This window comes from Mesoplodon densirostris, chromosome 5 (genome assembly GCF_025265405.1).
Source record: "Mesoplodon densirostris isolate mMesDen1 chromosome 5, mMesDen1 primary haplotype, whole genome shotgun sequence".
In the NCBI taxonomy this organism is placed as follows: domain Eukaryota; kingdom Metazoa; phylum Chordata; class Mammalia; order Artiodactyla; family Ziphiidae; genus Mesoplodon; species Mesoplodon densirostris.
This window is the reverse complement of record NC_082665.1, coordinates 116,960,747-116,977,188: the sequence shown is the minus strand read 5'-3', so window position 1 is coordinate 116,977,188 and position 16,442 is coordinate 116,960,747. Positions and strand designations below refer to the sequence as shown.

Genomic DNA, 16,442 nt, shown 5'->3' with positions numbered 1-16,442 from the left:
AATGGCAGAGGGTTGGGAGGTGAGGATGCAGGGTGAACCTGGGCATGGAGGAGTAGCGGTGAGAAAGGAGGTTGAAAAGGGCAGTTATGACCTGCATGAACCCCCAGGGCAGGATTAGACCTTGAATCCGTGCTTGAAGTTGTACACGTGGAGGATGCCTGGAGTTTCTTGTGTAATATTTCCTCACCTCTTTCCAGCTTTTGCCCTTTCAGTGAGGCCTACCCCAGTGACCCTATGAAAAACTTCAACCCACTCCAGGCATCCCCAGCCCCTTTATCCTTTCTGTAGTACTCATCACCTAATAACATGTTATGTACAATTTATTTATTAATTTAATGTTTTTATTCCTTGACTAGAATATAAGCTTCGTGAGAGCAGGGATTTTCTTTCTTTTCTTTTTTTAAAATTAATTAATTAATTTATTTCTGGCTGCATTGGGTCTTCGTTGGTGCGCGTGGGCCTTCTCTAGTGGCAGCGAGCAGGGGCCACTCCTCGTCATGGTGCGCGGGCTTCTCACTGCGGTGGCCTCTCTTGTTGCAGAGCACCAGCTCCAGGCACACGGGCTTCAGCAGTTGTGGCACATGGGCTCAGTAGTTGTGGCTTGCGGGCTCTAGAGCACAGGCTCAGTAGTTGCGGCGCACAGGCTTAGTTGCTCCGCGGCATGTGGGATCTTCCCCAACCAGGGCTCAAACCCATGTCCCCTTCATTGGCAGGCGGATTCCCAACCACTGTGCCACGAGGAAAGTCCCAGGGATTTTCTTCTGTTTACTAATGTATCTAAACCAGTGCATCGTGCATCATAAATGCTGGATAAATATTTGCTGAATGGATGAACATGGGAGCTGGAGACATTCCCCCAGCTGTCAGCCCCTTCCCAGAACTTTACATTTCTGATAGCTGCTCCTCAGGAGGTATGATAGTTTTCTAGTGTTGCATAACAAATTACCACAAACTTAGGGGTTTAAAACAACACACGTGTTTTATCTCACAGTTGCTGTGCAGTCAGGAATCCCAGCAAAGCTTATCTGGATCTGCTGTTTAGGGTCTTTTAAAACTGTAATCAAGGTGTCAGCTGGTATAACTGAGTCACTTTGCTGTACGGCAGAAATTAACACAACATTGTAAATCAACTGTACTTCAATTTAAAAAAAGAAAAGGGTGTCAGCTGGGGCTGAGTCTCACCTGAGGCTCTGCTGAGGAAGGATCCACTTCCAAAGTTTCCTCAGGTTGTTGGCAGAGCCCAGTTCCTGTGGCTACGTGACACAGAGCTTCCGTTTCTTGTTGGCTGTTGGCCAGAGGCTGTTCTTAGCTCCTAATGCCCTTCTGCAGTTTCTTGGCACGTGGGATTCCCCAACGTGGTCACTTGCTTCCTCAAAGCTATAGCAAGGGAGAAAGAAACTCCAGCAAGATGGGCACTACAGTTTTATGTAACAGAATAATGTAATTACATACACATAGTCACCCACATCCTGTCACCTTTGTCTTATGGTAGAATCAAGCAAGTCATAAGTTCTACCCACACTCAACGGGAGGGGATCACACAAGGGCGTGAACAACAGGAGGTGGGATCAGAGGGGCCATTTTGACAGGAAGTCCACCTCAGGAGGTGACAGCTGGAGGTGATGCTTCTCCTTTGCATGCAGGCAGTCCGTTGGTCTTATGCACACCTCAACCTCTGCACCATATTAGAGTTATTTACATATGCTAAATATGTATAACATATTTGCATATGCCTCTCCCACAAGATTGGGGGCAGGAATCATTCTCACTCCTCTTCAGAGTCAGCGTCTAGCACAAAGCCTGGCACATAGGAAGTCATCAGTTTGGGAAGAATGGGTAAAAGGATGGGTGGATGGATGGATAGTGAATGGATTTATGATATATGGATGGAAGAAAGGCAGAAAATAAGGGAAGATGTGGTAACAAAACAAGGTGAAGGTAAAGCACCTGGACAGAAGGAGTGTGGCCCTCACCTGACAGCGGGCCACACACTGTGAAATGAGAAGGTGAAGCAACAGGTATGGATCTGCCCACAGTCCCAGCCTCATTCCTGGAACCGTCACTTGGACTCTTCCTACCAGGGTAGCCAAGAGACCAGAGGCAGGTAGCCCCTCTTTCCCAGATCTTCTGTTTTCTCTTCAGGAAATAGGAGTGGAAAAAATCATGAGGGATGACCAAATGTTCCATGTATGAAGACACCAATGAAATCCTGCATCTCTTTGTGACTTTGGCAGGTCTGAAGGCAATTTCCTAAGAAATAAGCTGAAGGAAGAAAACATTACTTTGTAATCCTCTCCAGGGCTCAAGGGAAAGGCTTTGGATAACAAAGGACTTTAAAAGTGCTTCAAGCAATAAACATTGAATTTTGAGCAGAACCTCCTTGAGCTCCTGCTGCAGTGAGGGGTGATGAATCCAGGCCTTGGCCTCTGAGTGCAAGATGGAAGCCAGGTCACAGGCATGCCTGGTGCTGGAGATGGGGTCTCAGGCTGTTGTTCCTCTATCAGAACTGTGAGACCGCTATCCCAGGGCAGACTCTACTGATGATGCTTATGTGTTTTCCACCCAGTAATGCCTTGTGGGAGGAAAGATGGTGACACATTTTCTGGCTGAGAGCTTTAGGCTGGGTGACCTTAGGTTAAAACTTTACATGTGCATATATTTTTTCCCCTTTTGCTTGAATTTTTATGATTTCTTTTGTTCACTTGATCAGTGACAGGTCATTTGTTTTATGTCAGGTAAAGGCCACTAATAGCCAAGGTGAGTGAATTTTGTGACAAGGTCACACCAGAGGCTATACTATTTATGTCATATGTGCTAATCAGGGCCAGACAGTAAGGCTGAGGAACACCATTGTCTTTAGAGGTGACAACTGAGCCTTTGCACGGGTCCGTGTTTGTAAAAATCTTTATAACAGAAATCTGTGAAATGTTTGGTGCTTAGTCTCCCTGGTGTTGATGAACCACAGAAACTCTGGATATTCTGACCCATGAAGAAAATGTCAGAGTCCAGGACAAGGCACTTTTTTTCTTTTTTAAAATCTAAAATGAAATTTAATGCCATCTAGGAAGGAGTGGATATTCATGGGTATTTTGAGGACATATAGGTAAAGTGAGTTCAGAAATAATAGAGTATATGGAAAGATATGCAGAGGCTGAATCAAATGGTAACCTCAAAGGCACTAACTTTTAAATAAATATTTTAACCTGGATTTCTCTTGCTGTGTTTTCTTTATAACCTATCAGCCTGCCACCACCAAGCTAAAGGAGCTTAAAGCAAATCTGGAAAATCCAGTGAATAACAGTGGGGCTTTATTTACTAAAATTGCCCTGAGAGCAAAACAGTAAGGAGAACTTGAAATTTCCCAGCACAGTGTTCATCCTTGTTTTGAAAGCAATGTCCTCATTTGAGAAGAAAGGGGCTTTAATCTCTTCCTCATCACATTGGCTCCTCTCCTAGCTTTTTGTTTGAGTTCTTCCTCTCCTCTGTAGAATTCCAGACATGAGGAGCATCATTCCTCTGGATCCAAAACCAGTAACTTTACCTGGAAACATCATGAGAAACATTAGAAGACCACTAGATCCCTGCTGGGGTCTCTGTGTCCTGAGTCCACACTTCAGGCCCAAACCTTTAAAAGCTTTTTTTTTTTTTCTAAAATTTATTTATTTATTTATTTATTTATTTATGGCTGTGTTGGGTCTTTGTTGCTGTGCGCGGGCTTTCTCTAGTTGCGGCGAGGTGGGGGGCTACTCTTCATTGCAGTGCGCAGGCTTCTCATTGCGGTGGCTCCTCTTGTTGTGGAGCACAGGCTCTAGGCGCTCCGGCTTCAGTAGTTGTGGGACGCAGGCTCAGTAGTTTGGCTCACGTGCTCTAGAGCGCAGGCTCAATAGTTGTAGCGCATGGGCTTAGCTGCTCTGCGGCATGTGGGATCTTCCCAGACCAGGGCTCGAACCCATGTCCCATGCGTTGACAGGCGAATTCTTAACCACTGTGCCACCAGGGAAGTCCCTAAAAGCTTTAAAAGTTGACTTGGCTCAGGTGGGAAGCTTTTGTATAAAGGCATCAATAAGTACCGATTCTCCTGCTGGGGGCATAGCACATTGCTTAGCACGCTGAGGGAATACAAAAGGATTAAAGTCATGATCCTTACCCTCTGGTGACAGATGTGACTTATTCCAGGATCACTGGGAACCCCTGACCAGGGAACTGACTCTAACTGGGTAGCATTTCCAACTCAGGTAATACCTAGTGTTCACAGCCAGTCTGAGTGGCTTCATCCTGGGTTCTTGGGCAGCGTCCAAGAAAATGCAGAGCCATCACCCCACTTGTTTCCCCAGAATGGACTAATCTAGAAGATTTTCTGTGAAGGAAAAAGTGCATCATATCACACACACACATACACACACACACACACACACACCCCAGGTGTTTGTCGCAAGCATGTGCTGCATATTCTCTCAGGGTCCACCTTGTGTCCCATCCCTTCCCCTGACTACTGTCTTAATGGAGAGGTTTTTGATGGCACAGCCTGGACTCACTCTCAATAACTCATTCTTAGTAAATCATCTCTGTTAGAATGAAGGACTTCCTTTCCATATATTTCCCCCTTTCAACATCAGATCAAAAGGAAAGAAAAAGATGACTCACCATCTCCTGTTCTCCCAGTGAACTTGTATGACTGTCTCTTTCCTCCTGAACCTGGGTCTCTCAAACTGCTAGCTTTCCATCTCTACTCATATTTCTTCTTAAGAAATTTAACCACTGTGGAGTATTTTTCAAACGGATGAACACTTCTAACAAAAACTGCTTTCTTGATGGGTCCATATCCTTTTGACTTTCTAATATTTAAAAATGCATTTGGATACAAAGGCCTTCCCCATCTATCTTATCTGGAATAGGTCCTACCCTCCTGTCCACCCTGGCTTACCTTTCTCTATTTATACAGCCCCACTCATTTTTAAAATCAAGTTTTGTTTGTTTACTTGAATTTTTGGTCTGTCCTCCCCTGCTGGGCTGTAAGCTCCATGAGGGCAGAGACCACATCTGTTCTGCTCTCCAATGTACCCCCAGCACCTAGCAGAGTGCCTGCCATGTAGGAGAATCTTGTTAGAACATTTGTTGAATGGATAAATAAAGTAGAATGTACATAATAAGTGATATATCACTTAGCTAATTAATTGTAAATAAGTTTAACAAATTTAAATAAATTTCCTTAGCTAATTACAAGTGAAATGTAGGGTGAAGTAGAGTGGGGGGTAAGCAATGCCAGCTTTGTCAGGATTGAGTCTTTGGAGAGTGGAGGAGAGTACATAGGAGCTAACAGAGCTGACGGGTCAAACAAAGGCACCTGTCATCATGGGCGTAAATGCCCACAGCTGCCCAGGGGTCAGGGAAGCTGAGGGAGGACCTAGGGGAGGTGAGGGCAGATATGGGCCTGGTCACTGCTTCATGCAGAGGAGGTGGGCCAGCAGATACACGATCATATGTGTGAGCTACAAAATGACTGCTTCTTCACTTCCACCCTCCAAATCTCACATGAGAATCCCTCTGGTGGCCCACCCTATCCAAAAACATGAAGGAAAGGAAAGTGTAATGTAGCCTAGCCAAGTTAACACATTACAAAGCCACTATAATAGGCACTCAGTGTTTGTTGAAGGACTGCCTGAATGAATGAATGCTTGAACAAATGAATGATTGAATGAGCTGGCATGGCAGCAAGAGGCATTTGGCCATCTGGTCTCACCAGAATGAGCACTCTGTGAGGGATGGGATTTTTGCAGGTTTCATTCATTGCTATATCCCCAATACATGGAATGGTACCTGGCCCATGTGGGTGCTTGAGAAAATTTTGTGGAAGGAACATTGAATGGTTCTGACCCAAAGTCAAAAGGACTTGTGTGGAGTCACTAGAAGACACAACTGAATGAAAATTTTTCTTTGGTACAGGGTGTGGGAAATGCATGAGGAGCCATTTTATACATTTAGCATAAATGGGCATGACGTGAAACAAAGGCAAAACCATATTTCTTTCTCTTACAACATATCTCAAGAGAGCAGAATATAAAATCGTTGTAGTGACAGTGGAGCAAATGTCATAAATAATATATCAGCTATAGAGAAGCTTGGCTACTAAGAGCCAAGAATCCTGGCTAAGGGGGACAAGAGGGGAGAGGAAAAGTGAGAAACATTTTCTTCACAGCCTTCTCCAGGTCCAGGTGGGAAGCTACAAAGCAGAGTAAATCCTAGAAGTGGCCTTGACCTGCTGTGAAACCTGACAGTCTACGGATACCCCAGGGCCAGAGTCATTCAATTACAACCAGGCTATACCCTTAGGCAGGCTCCTAGAACTTAGTCCTGGGAGGGCTCAAGGTTTAGCTCAAATATTCCACTTCTCTGTTGGAAGGTCTCTGTCGGAAGGTCTCACATGAACTCTGATGCAACTGGAGCATCTCTTTCACCTTTTTGTCTCCCTGCCCCTCATATGATCTCATTTTTGTTTCAAAAGATACATGCCTCCTCTCTATAACTCTTCTACAACCCTATCCCTATATATCAGAAATACCAAATGGTAACCATGGTTCTCTCTGGCTGGTGGAATGACTGACTTGCATATGCTTTTCTTCTTTGTGCTTTCCTGTGTTTTCCACTTTTTTTGAACATGAATTACTTCTATAATCACACACAAAACAGTACAAAAGTACTTTTAAGTACTATAACTAAGGGTAACTGGAGCAATGAAAAAGAGAACTATTGTTTGTATGTTTTCAAAATAAATATTGCCAGCAGCATCTTATATCTCAGCATGAGCAACTTAAAGTGTAGATGCTGTTTCTAAGCTACAATATCATTGATATGTGAGATACCTGTGATATAGCAACAATATGGTACTTGTACTTGGTACTGAATTTCTTCTAGATGTAGCACCCTGGGAAAGTTTATGATCAGCCAAATGTTGTTGGTTTTCAACTTGAATTAGACTTTCTTTGATCTTTATACCTGATATAAACTAAAAGACTCTCTATTTGTCCACAAAAATGAAATAAAGAAAATGAGATAACTTTCCATTTATTATGTGTGGTATCTGCAGAATTACAGACCTAAATATTAAAGAAAAGATGTCAAGGTGCCAGCAGCAGCACCAGATTGAAGATGGCATCCAGCAGGAGGCTGATGAAGGGGCTTGAAGACATCCTCAAATATGAGACGAAAAACTTCCTTTACATCTACGTTGATGAAGCTACTTTGTTGACCTGGCAAGGGCTTACGGTTCCTGACAACCCTCCATATTGATAAGGGGGTCTTCAGAATCGAAAGCAACTTTCCAGCAGACTACCCATTCAAGCTACCAAAGATCACATTTAAATCGAAGATCTATCACCTGGAACATGGATGAAAAAGGGCAGGTCTGTCTGCTGGTAATTAGTGCTGAAAACTGGAAGCCAGCAACCAAAACCAACCAAATGAACCCCCCAGCACAAGGACAGTAAAAAATTCTGTAAGAACGTTGAAGAGTTTACAAAGAAATATGGGGAAAAGCGACCTGTGGACTAAAATCTGCCACAACTGATTCCAGCGTGTGAGCAGAGACCCTGAGCAGTGCATTCAGATATCCCAAAAAGCAGGACTCTGTGGAAGATCGACATGTGCCACCGCCCAGCATCCGCTTGTGGCAGTTACTAATTTTCTACAGTTTTCATAATCAAAAGTGGTCTAGGTAACCTGTAAAGTTAGGATTAAAATTTTAAGATGTTCTAAGAAAAAGAAAAGAAAAGATGTCAATAAATGGTGTCAGTGGACATGAAAAATGTCGTTACCACTGTGTCATGGATTTAATAAGCAGTATAATGAAAGAAAAAAAAACAGAAAAGTAAACTGAACTGAATACTTGGCTTTAAATTAAAACCAGGACATGGGCTTCCCGGGTGGCGCAGTGGTTAAGAATCTGCTTGCCAATGCAGGGGACATGGGTTCGAGCCCTGGTCCAGGATGATCCCACATGCCGCAGAGCAACTAAGCCCATGTACCACAACTACTGAGCCTGCGCTCTAGAGCCTGCAAGCCACAACTACTGAGCCCACGTGCCACAACTACTGAAGCCCACACACCTAGAGCCCGTGCTCTACAAGAAGAGAAGCCATGGGCTTCCCTGGTGGCACAGTGGTTGAGAGTCCGCCTGCCGATGCAGGGGACACGGGTTCATGCCCCGGTCTGGGAAGATCCCACATGCCGCAGAGCGGCTTGGTCCGTGAGCCATGGCCACTGAGCCTGCGCGTCCGGAGCCTGTGCTCCGCAGCGGGAGAGGCCACAACAGTGAGAGGCCCGCGTACCGCAAAAAATAAAAGAAGAGAACCCATTGCAATGAGAAGTCCGTGCGCAGCAACAAAGACCCAATGCAGCCAAAAATAAAATAAATTTATTAAAAAAATTATAACTGGGGCATATTTGAGGACCAAGTTTTATGATTCATCCCTATTTTCATAGCAGGTTAAAACCCATTGACAATAAAAAAGTATCAAAGTTTCTTCACCCAAATATCTCCAAACAAATCATTAGAGGTGTCCTCAGTAAAGTGGGTATGTAAGATTAAGATCATTCTAGACTTTGGAGAGCTAAATTTTATGTTTCCTTCTGCCCTAATTCCTGGTAGAGGTGAGTCAATAAGAGGAAAACTCACTTCTGTCCCCAGGTCACAGCCCTGGTCTTCCTCTGCTTCTCCTCTTCTCTCAGACTTCTTCCTTATTTTATCCCCAGGTTCAGTGCTTCAGCCAAGCAAGGCCCAGGGCCCTCCTGAGGACTGAAGGATTGGACAGAGGACAAGCTCACTGCCATCTCCCATCATTTGTATCCAGGCAAAAGTGGGTGAAATGAGCATCAAGGGCAGTCTTGGGAAGGGTGTGAAGGATGGAGACGGAGGGAGAGTCAGCAAAGGAAAACTGGCTGCCTGAGAAGCATGTGGAAGGGAAAGTTGCAGTCCTCTTGGACAGGGAGAATTGCAGGAACGCTGTATGTACATGTCTGTGTCCCAGGTTTGGTTTGCACTAGATGAGAGAGTGACCTCTTTTTCCCACAAAGAACGCTTGTCCAAAATCAGCCAGGCACTTCGTTCTACGCTCTCCAGATCAGCTCAGGGCTCTCACTAACTTCGCAAGGCTGGTTCTGATCTGACCACTAGAGACTTATCATAAAGAGTCTGCCTTTCTCCTGGAGTCCAAGGACCTCAGCTCTCAGCCACACACAATCACATAGATATAAAATTAATATATCTATGATAAACCCTCCTCAAATAATCAGTTCTTCAATTTGGTGGAAGAACCAACCAGACCATTTGGGTCCTGAAAATAAACTAACCCATGGAATCCTGGAATGTTCCCATTCTCAACCCCTTATTTTGTGCTGGAGACTTTCATAATCACCAAGTGTCCACTAGACTGAGTGCTAAACAAGTTCATAGAGGTAAGACCATGAGAAAAACACACAGAAGAAATTCTGGTGTTAAAACAAACTCTGTGAGGACAAAATGTACTTGGAGTTCGACTCCATCTCTTCTGTCTCATGGTGGGTTACTACAGTTCATCAGGAAAATAGTTTGAAATTTGCAAAATCTCCAAATCCTGCCTTGGGGAGTCTGTGCCTGTTGGCTTTCTCACAGCTTCTTTGTGACCATAGGATGGGTTTAATAACCACACTCCGGGTTGCACAACTATTATTATCCCCATCAGAGAAATGCAGTGCAGAAAAACAGAAGCTGTGTTTGCATTTCCTGTTTCATATAAACAGTTTCATCTAAGACAACAGCATAAGCTATTCATCCATGACTATAGTCCTCTCCTGGTGCTGAGGCTGGAGGGCCTGCAGCAAATGGTTTCAAAATGGAAGCATCTTCCCCATCTGCACTCTCCACATGGCCTCCTTTCTCACCTCACAGCCTATATCTCTGACTCTCTACCCCCATGGTGGGTGCACAAAAGAAATGGGGACCCCGTGAGTCTTGGTGCTTCTGAGGAAGCCCACAGGCCCTGATCAGAGCTGACATTTTGGGAAGTAGAGTGAGGCCAGTGGACTTAAAGATGCAAGCAGAGTTATGTAGGGATCCAAGGATTTTAATGGTTCCTAAGCTAATACAACCTTCCCCTAACTTCCCTTTCTGACTCCCCTGACCTGCCTGGGGTCTTGTCTTCTTCCCATACTAGGTACCAAATCACAGTCATAGAATGTTAGTGGCAAGAAAGGATGAACTTTGATCTGGGCAGAGGAAGTTCCTTGCCAAAGTCAGCCACAGATTGATGACAAAGCTGGGCCTAGAACCCTTCTGTCTTGATTCACAGACCTGTGCTCTTTCCAGAAGCCCTAACATGAAGAGAATTCTTTAACTGAGCTGTTATGGAGATTCTCACTGATTCTTGGCTGTAAATAATAATGGCCTGTCAAGATACACAAAATAGGATAAACCTTAGTTGGCTACAACATCATTGAGAGGAGACTACAAACTCCCTCATCCCTGACACTCTCAGGGATCTGAGTAGGGCCTAGTATCATGGAGGACAAGGTTGGTCACATGAATCCTTCCTTCCCTCTGCTGTCCACCCAGTGACCATCCACAGCATGACTCATCCCTAGCATGTTTAGCTGTAGGTCTCTAAAATTTTAGACGCTCAGGAAAGGAAGAGGCCTTAAAGAGCATACAGAATAACCACATGTCTGCGTGTATCACATATGTTAGAAGCAGCTGCATGTCTAAAGGCAGCCTCCTATGCCTGTGTCCACAGATCCCTGTGGGACTTGAAGATCTGGCAGTTATCTGGTTAATCTGAACAGGTAGCAGTTAAGCTGTATATTTCAAGCCAGAATGTCCACTATGCCACTTGCATTATTCTATTTGGCAGTCTACACAGCAGGACTCCTATAGTAGAGCTAGAAATTCCCCGCCACTTATCCAGTTTTCCAATCTAAAGTCCTAAGGGTATCCCTCTGCTCTGCAGGACGTCCTAATGTAGCCATTTATCCCCTGGGCCATTTCCTTGGCCCACTCTGTCCCTGGACCAGAGATGTGCTTCCTCCCAGCCCAGCACAAATGCTATGGGAGGCCTGGTACAGCGACCTGGGCTCAGCTGACCCCGCCACTCCATCTGTTCATGGGAACAGTGCTTCCTTTGTACCATTGTTTGGTTTTTTGTTTTTTGGTTGTTGTTTTTTTAAATTTTTCCTTCTCCCCTGTTTCAAACTCAGTCCCTCAGGGCCTCAGTTGAAGCCATCCCTGCCCAAGCACATCCCCACACTACAACTTGTAATTATTCCCTAAGCAGGCCATGGATATCTTTTCAAATAACCCTCCTGAAGTTGGAAGGTCCTGGGAAATCCAGTCACTTCCCCTCAACTGGAAGCACCAGCTTCTGGAAAATTCCACATCTCTGAGCCCTGGCTAGTGGGAGAAAAGGGGAGGGGGTGAATTAGGTTGATGCTGAAATCTTTATACCATCTGTTGGGTTCTTTTGAGTGAGTTAGGGTGAATCTCAATGAAGTGAAATTCTCAACCTGGAACAGTTATGACAACCTGAAGATCATCTCAGGCCAAATGTAGAGAAAAAAGGCAAAGTGTGTGTGTTCATCCCTTAGGGTTGTGAGGTGGGACCTTCCTTCAGGCCCAGCAGACTTTCTTCAGGGGAGCCCTTCCTTGACCCTTTTAAGAAAATCATGGGCCTTCTGGTCATGATTGAAATCTCCCTATTTGAAGCAGATTTGATGAACCAACTCTTTCGTTCACATATTTTTCTTTTAAAAGTTGAGTTTGTTTTCCTAAATTTTTGTTATTCTAACTACATCAAAGCAGCCCAGTCCAAAGACATAGAATGTGCTAGGAAAGCAGACATTGGATCATTTAGGGCAAAATGTATATAAGGCATGTTTACTTGAGAGTTCATGACACCAAAGATAAAAGGATTTCTGGCTGACAGGTCAACAGCCTTCTTTTCCTGGAGACTAGGGTCCCCTGTGGTCCCAAGTTACCCAGAGTGGTACCTGCAAGGCTGAGCCCTGAGATGCTAAGATTCCCTAAGCTTTGCCCATCTCTCGAGTGGATATGGCTGTGGGAGGGGAAGGTAAGAGACAATTTGCAGCCCCTGGACAGGCAGAACGGAGCTGCCCAGGGCCCCTCACGGCAGGGTGCAGAGATCCTGAGTCTTCAGGAGTTTGTCTGGTTAATGGCCATGTTCAGCTTCTGCTACAAAGGTCACTGATCCAGGTGAGGGAAGCTGAGAAACAAGTGACCAGAGCAACTACTCAGAGGGGAAAGAAGTCAGAATAGCAAAGTCCACAAGGACAGGGATTTGATCTTGTACACCTCATCTTCCTGGTGCCTAGCAAAATGACTAGTCCTTACGACGTGCTCTGTAAACATTTGTTAAATTAATAAATTATTGATTTATGAGAACAGGTCAAAGATTTAGGCCTGGGGTTGGGGAGACAGAAGGAAGTCTAAGGGGATTAGTCAGAAACCTCAAGGGAATCTTGGTAAGTCTCAGAATCATTGACTCAACAGAGGAAGTCCCTTTACTCCAAGACCCAAGTCCAAATGCAGCTCCCACTATGGTTGTGACATATGGTGTGAGCTTAGTGACACTTGAACCTTCTCACGTCAAATTAGATGGTGGCCTGAGGTAAGGTATTGCCACTGGGGAAACAGAGAAGGGATGAAATGGAAATTTAGGAGGCTGGGTGGAGAATATTTGGAGACAGAGTATGTAGGTGTTGAAGAAAAGTGACTCAAAGGTAAAAATAATATAGAGACAATATCTACTTCATGGGGTTACTGTAAGGAGTAGATGAATTAACACACAGAGTCTCTGGAATAGCATTTGAGTGCCACTGGGTAGGTTTTTTTTTTTTTTTTTTTTGCGGTACGCGGGCCTCTCACTGTTGTGGCCTCTCCTGTTGCGGAGCACAGGCTCCGGACGCGCAGGCCCAGCGGCCATGGTTCACGGGCCTAGCCACTCCACGGCATGTGGGATCTTCCCGGACCGGGGCATGAACCCGTGTCCCCTGCATCCGCAGGCGGACTCTCAACTACTGCACCACCAGGGAAGCCCTGGGTAGGTTCTTAATAGAAAGAGCTTTCTCCTCCTCCTCATCCCTCTCTATTTTCATTAAAGATCAGACTGTCCCACCTGAAAACCTCAGAGTGCCCACCCCAAGGAGGCTCTGCCAGCGGTCTCTTTATGTGAATGTCATGACCGAAGGCGATGGACACACCCGTGCCTTTACTGGTCCCCACTGAACAGATAGAAATAAAAGTGTCTTCTCTCCAGGGCTGGGTCAGGAAAACCCTGAAAGCCATTCTCTCACAGTCAGAATGTTTTCTTTGTTGCTCTGAGATAGAACCAACATCTCTGTAAAGGACAAAGAGGCAGCTTGACTCATAAGCCGAGCAGACGCTATGGGCTGAGTGACAGCTACACAGGGGTAGCTGGAGCTGAACCCCTGAGACTTCAATATTTGTTGTGGTATATATTATGACAAGGTGTGGGAGACCTTTTTAAAAACCAGATACATGTATTTCTGAACGTCAGGTTCACATGCAGCCTCAGGCCTCTCCAATCACACTCATCCTAAGCTCTCCTGATGTGTCTTCAGGGCCCCCAGAGAACGGAAAAGGACCAGACATGTCTGGCCACATTTCTGATTCTTTCCCTCCAAATATTTTCATGCCCTCACTTATTCAACAAACATTTACCAAGCTCCTACTTTGTGCCAGGCACCGTGCTGGAAGCTGGAGCTTCAAAGAAATAAGGCCACATCCCTTCCCACGTACAGCCCTGTAGGGAAGACAGACAAACCACACACTAGAACACTGGGGGATGTGTTAGAGAGAGATTTTGCAAACAGTCCTGGGAGCACAGAGGAGGCCACAGAGCCCAACCAGTGTTTCAGTGTTCCTGGAGGACCAGCAAGAGTTGACCAGGTGAAGAGGGCAGGGGGGTCTTCCAGGTAAGGGAGCAGCAAGCAGGATGGCCAAAGGCAAGCAAGACAATGACTCAGTGGTTCTCACCTCCCTGCACATTGAAATCGTTGGCAGAGCTTTTATTTTCTTATTTTTATTTTTTATTGAAGTATAGTTGATTTACCATGTTGTGTTAGTTTGTGGTGTACAGCAAAGTGATTCAGATATAGATATATATATTCTTTTTCATATTCTTTTCTATTATGGTTTATTACAGCATATTGAATATAGTTCCCTGTGCTACACAGTAGGACCTTGTTGTTTATCTATTTTATATATGGTAGTTTGTATCTGGTAATCTCAAACTCCTAATTTATTCCTCCGCTGCTTTCCCCTTTGGTAACATAAGTTTGTTTTCTATGTTGGCAGAGCTTTTAACAGTTACTGATGCCTAGGCCCTCAGACAGATCTATTAAGTCAGAATCTTTGGAGATAGGGCCCAGGAATCAGTCTTATTAAATACACCCCAGGTATATGTGACCAGAGTTAAGGACCACTGGACTAAGGAAGAGTCACTAACACAAGACATTTGGGAAAAAAGCACGAAAGAATACTATAATAGTTCACTCCATCAATAATTCTAAAATAGAGGCTCTTAGACCCCATGCAAAGCATGTAAGACCAAGGGATGCATTGATATATTCTCGAGTCAGTAACAGATCTACTATACAGTCTCCACCCAAATCCAGAAGCCAATGAAATCTGTGGTTCTCAGTCACCTCCTCTCCCCCACACCCACTTGCTCCCTCCAGGAGATGTAGCCCATGGAAAACCACTTGCCATTCTTAATGGAGTATGCTGTGGCTCTCAAATCCAATAATACTCTCTTCATCGCTGTAATGAGGACCAACTTGTATTTCAGAAAACTTAAAAGGAGGCTCCAAGGCCAAACACAAAACTCCAGACACAGTACAACAATACCACTTTTGACAAAGTGCATAATAAATCAATAAATCAAATGGTCATTTTCTTAAAGACTTAGATGGAGACATAGAAATCCTGTTCTTCAAACTGGGGCATGTCCCATTGTAAGAGGGACTTCCTTGGACCAAGAGACTGGCCAATAGCTCCCATTCACGAGAAGATGAATTCAGAAGTGGTTATGAATCCCAGTTCAGCCACTCGCTGCACCATGTGGGGCAAGTACTAACCTGTGAGCAAGTTCTCTGCTCCACGAAATGGATATAATTATATCTACTTTTCATGGTTGCTCTTGGCTTCAAGGAGATAATATATGTAGAGTACCCAGCATAACAAGTGTCTAGTACCCGAGAGCTGGCTCATCAGTCAGTGAAAACTCTCTATTTGTTCTACCATCACTTTATTATCGGAAACTGTGTTACAGGAGCGAAAGTAACACAGAGGTAGAAAGATGGGCCAGGTCATGGTTCTCCTCCTGCTGCCACCCTCGCCCTCCCTCTTATCTTCTCCCTCGAGGCAGCACGTGGCACCTGAGATTCTAAGTCTGCAGGCTGCTCCTGCCTCTCGGGGGTGTGCCCCCAATACACATCTAAGTGTGTGATGGTTCAGCCCCTCTACCCAGATGAAGATAGCATGTGAGAGCCTGGAGTCTGGCTCTCTCCCTCTGTCACCTGGGCCCCAGCCCAAATGTGATGCTCCATCACCTCCTATTTATTGACCTCTCTCACCAGCATTGGGAAACTGCCCTCCACTCCTGCACACTCAGTTGGACTTCATTAAAGAAATTTCTCTCCCAGAAGGTATGTTCATGGAAATTATGTCAAATCAAGCAGGGACCCCAGACATCCTCTCTCAGGTTCCTACCCTTTTTGTGCCATGGACCCACTGACAACTCAGCAAATATGTCCATAAATGAGTAAAAAAAACAGGATCGCAAAAGCATTCAATTTTATTGAAATGGGATTCTATCAACCTCCCATGGAGACCCATGGATTCCATATTACAAACACCTGATAGTCAAACCCTAGACTGAAAGCTCAGGAAACTCTCCAAAGTCACCCAGCTAAGAGGTAAGAGAGCTGAGGCAAGAACCCCATCGCCCTATTCCCAAACCCGAGCTCTGTCCACCTATTTATTATCTTAGAAAATTGAAAAATCAAAACAGAGCTCTTACTGCTTCCGCATTAAAACATCCTGAATTTTGGTCCCATTGGAAGGCTTGGAGGTGGCCCTGCCGGCCCTGTATATCTTCATAAGAACTGGCCTCAGTCTATCTTGGATTACAAAACTCGACAAAGACTGTTTCCCAGCAAACATCTGGAAAAGCTTAAAGCCACAGTAAGTTGACTGAGGTAACTGGTAGCAGATGTCCCAGCTCCTGGAATTTGTTGGGTGACAGTGTTGGATGATGGACTAGATGGATGGGTTCAATTCCTCTGCTTTCAGGTGGGCTTTGTCAAGGAGTCTGGAACACTAGTTTCTGAGCCTGGTGCAGAAAACTCAGCCCTCCTGCTTGCCTCAACATGTCTCA

General features: G+C 44.9%; 1 protein-coding gene and 1 pseudogene across 2 annotated transcripts in view; both read left to right on the top strand.

Moving 5' to 3' along the window:
• The window catches only part of APOD (apolipoprotein D), a 79,247-nt gene that overhangs the window by 42,213 nt on the left and 20,592 nt on the right, over positions 1–16,442 (top strand). The window contains exon 2 of one of the 2 annotated variants that reach the window (XM_060099328.1): positions 8,749–8,852. The exons of the other annotated variant lie outside the window; for it this stretch is intronic. The gene's annotated coding sequence lies outside the window, so the exon portion shown is untranslated. The remainder of the gene's footprint in view (positions 1–8,748; positions 8,853–16,442) is intronic. 2 annotated transcript variants of the gene reach the window in all.
• Positions 7,147–7,553, top strand: LOC132491262 (ubiquitin-conjugating enzyme E2 L3-like; annotated as a pseudogene).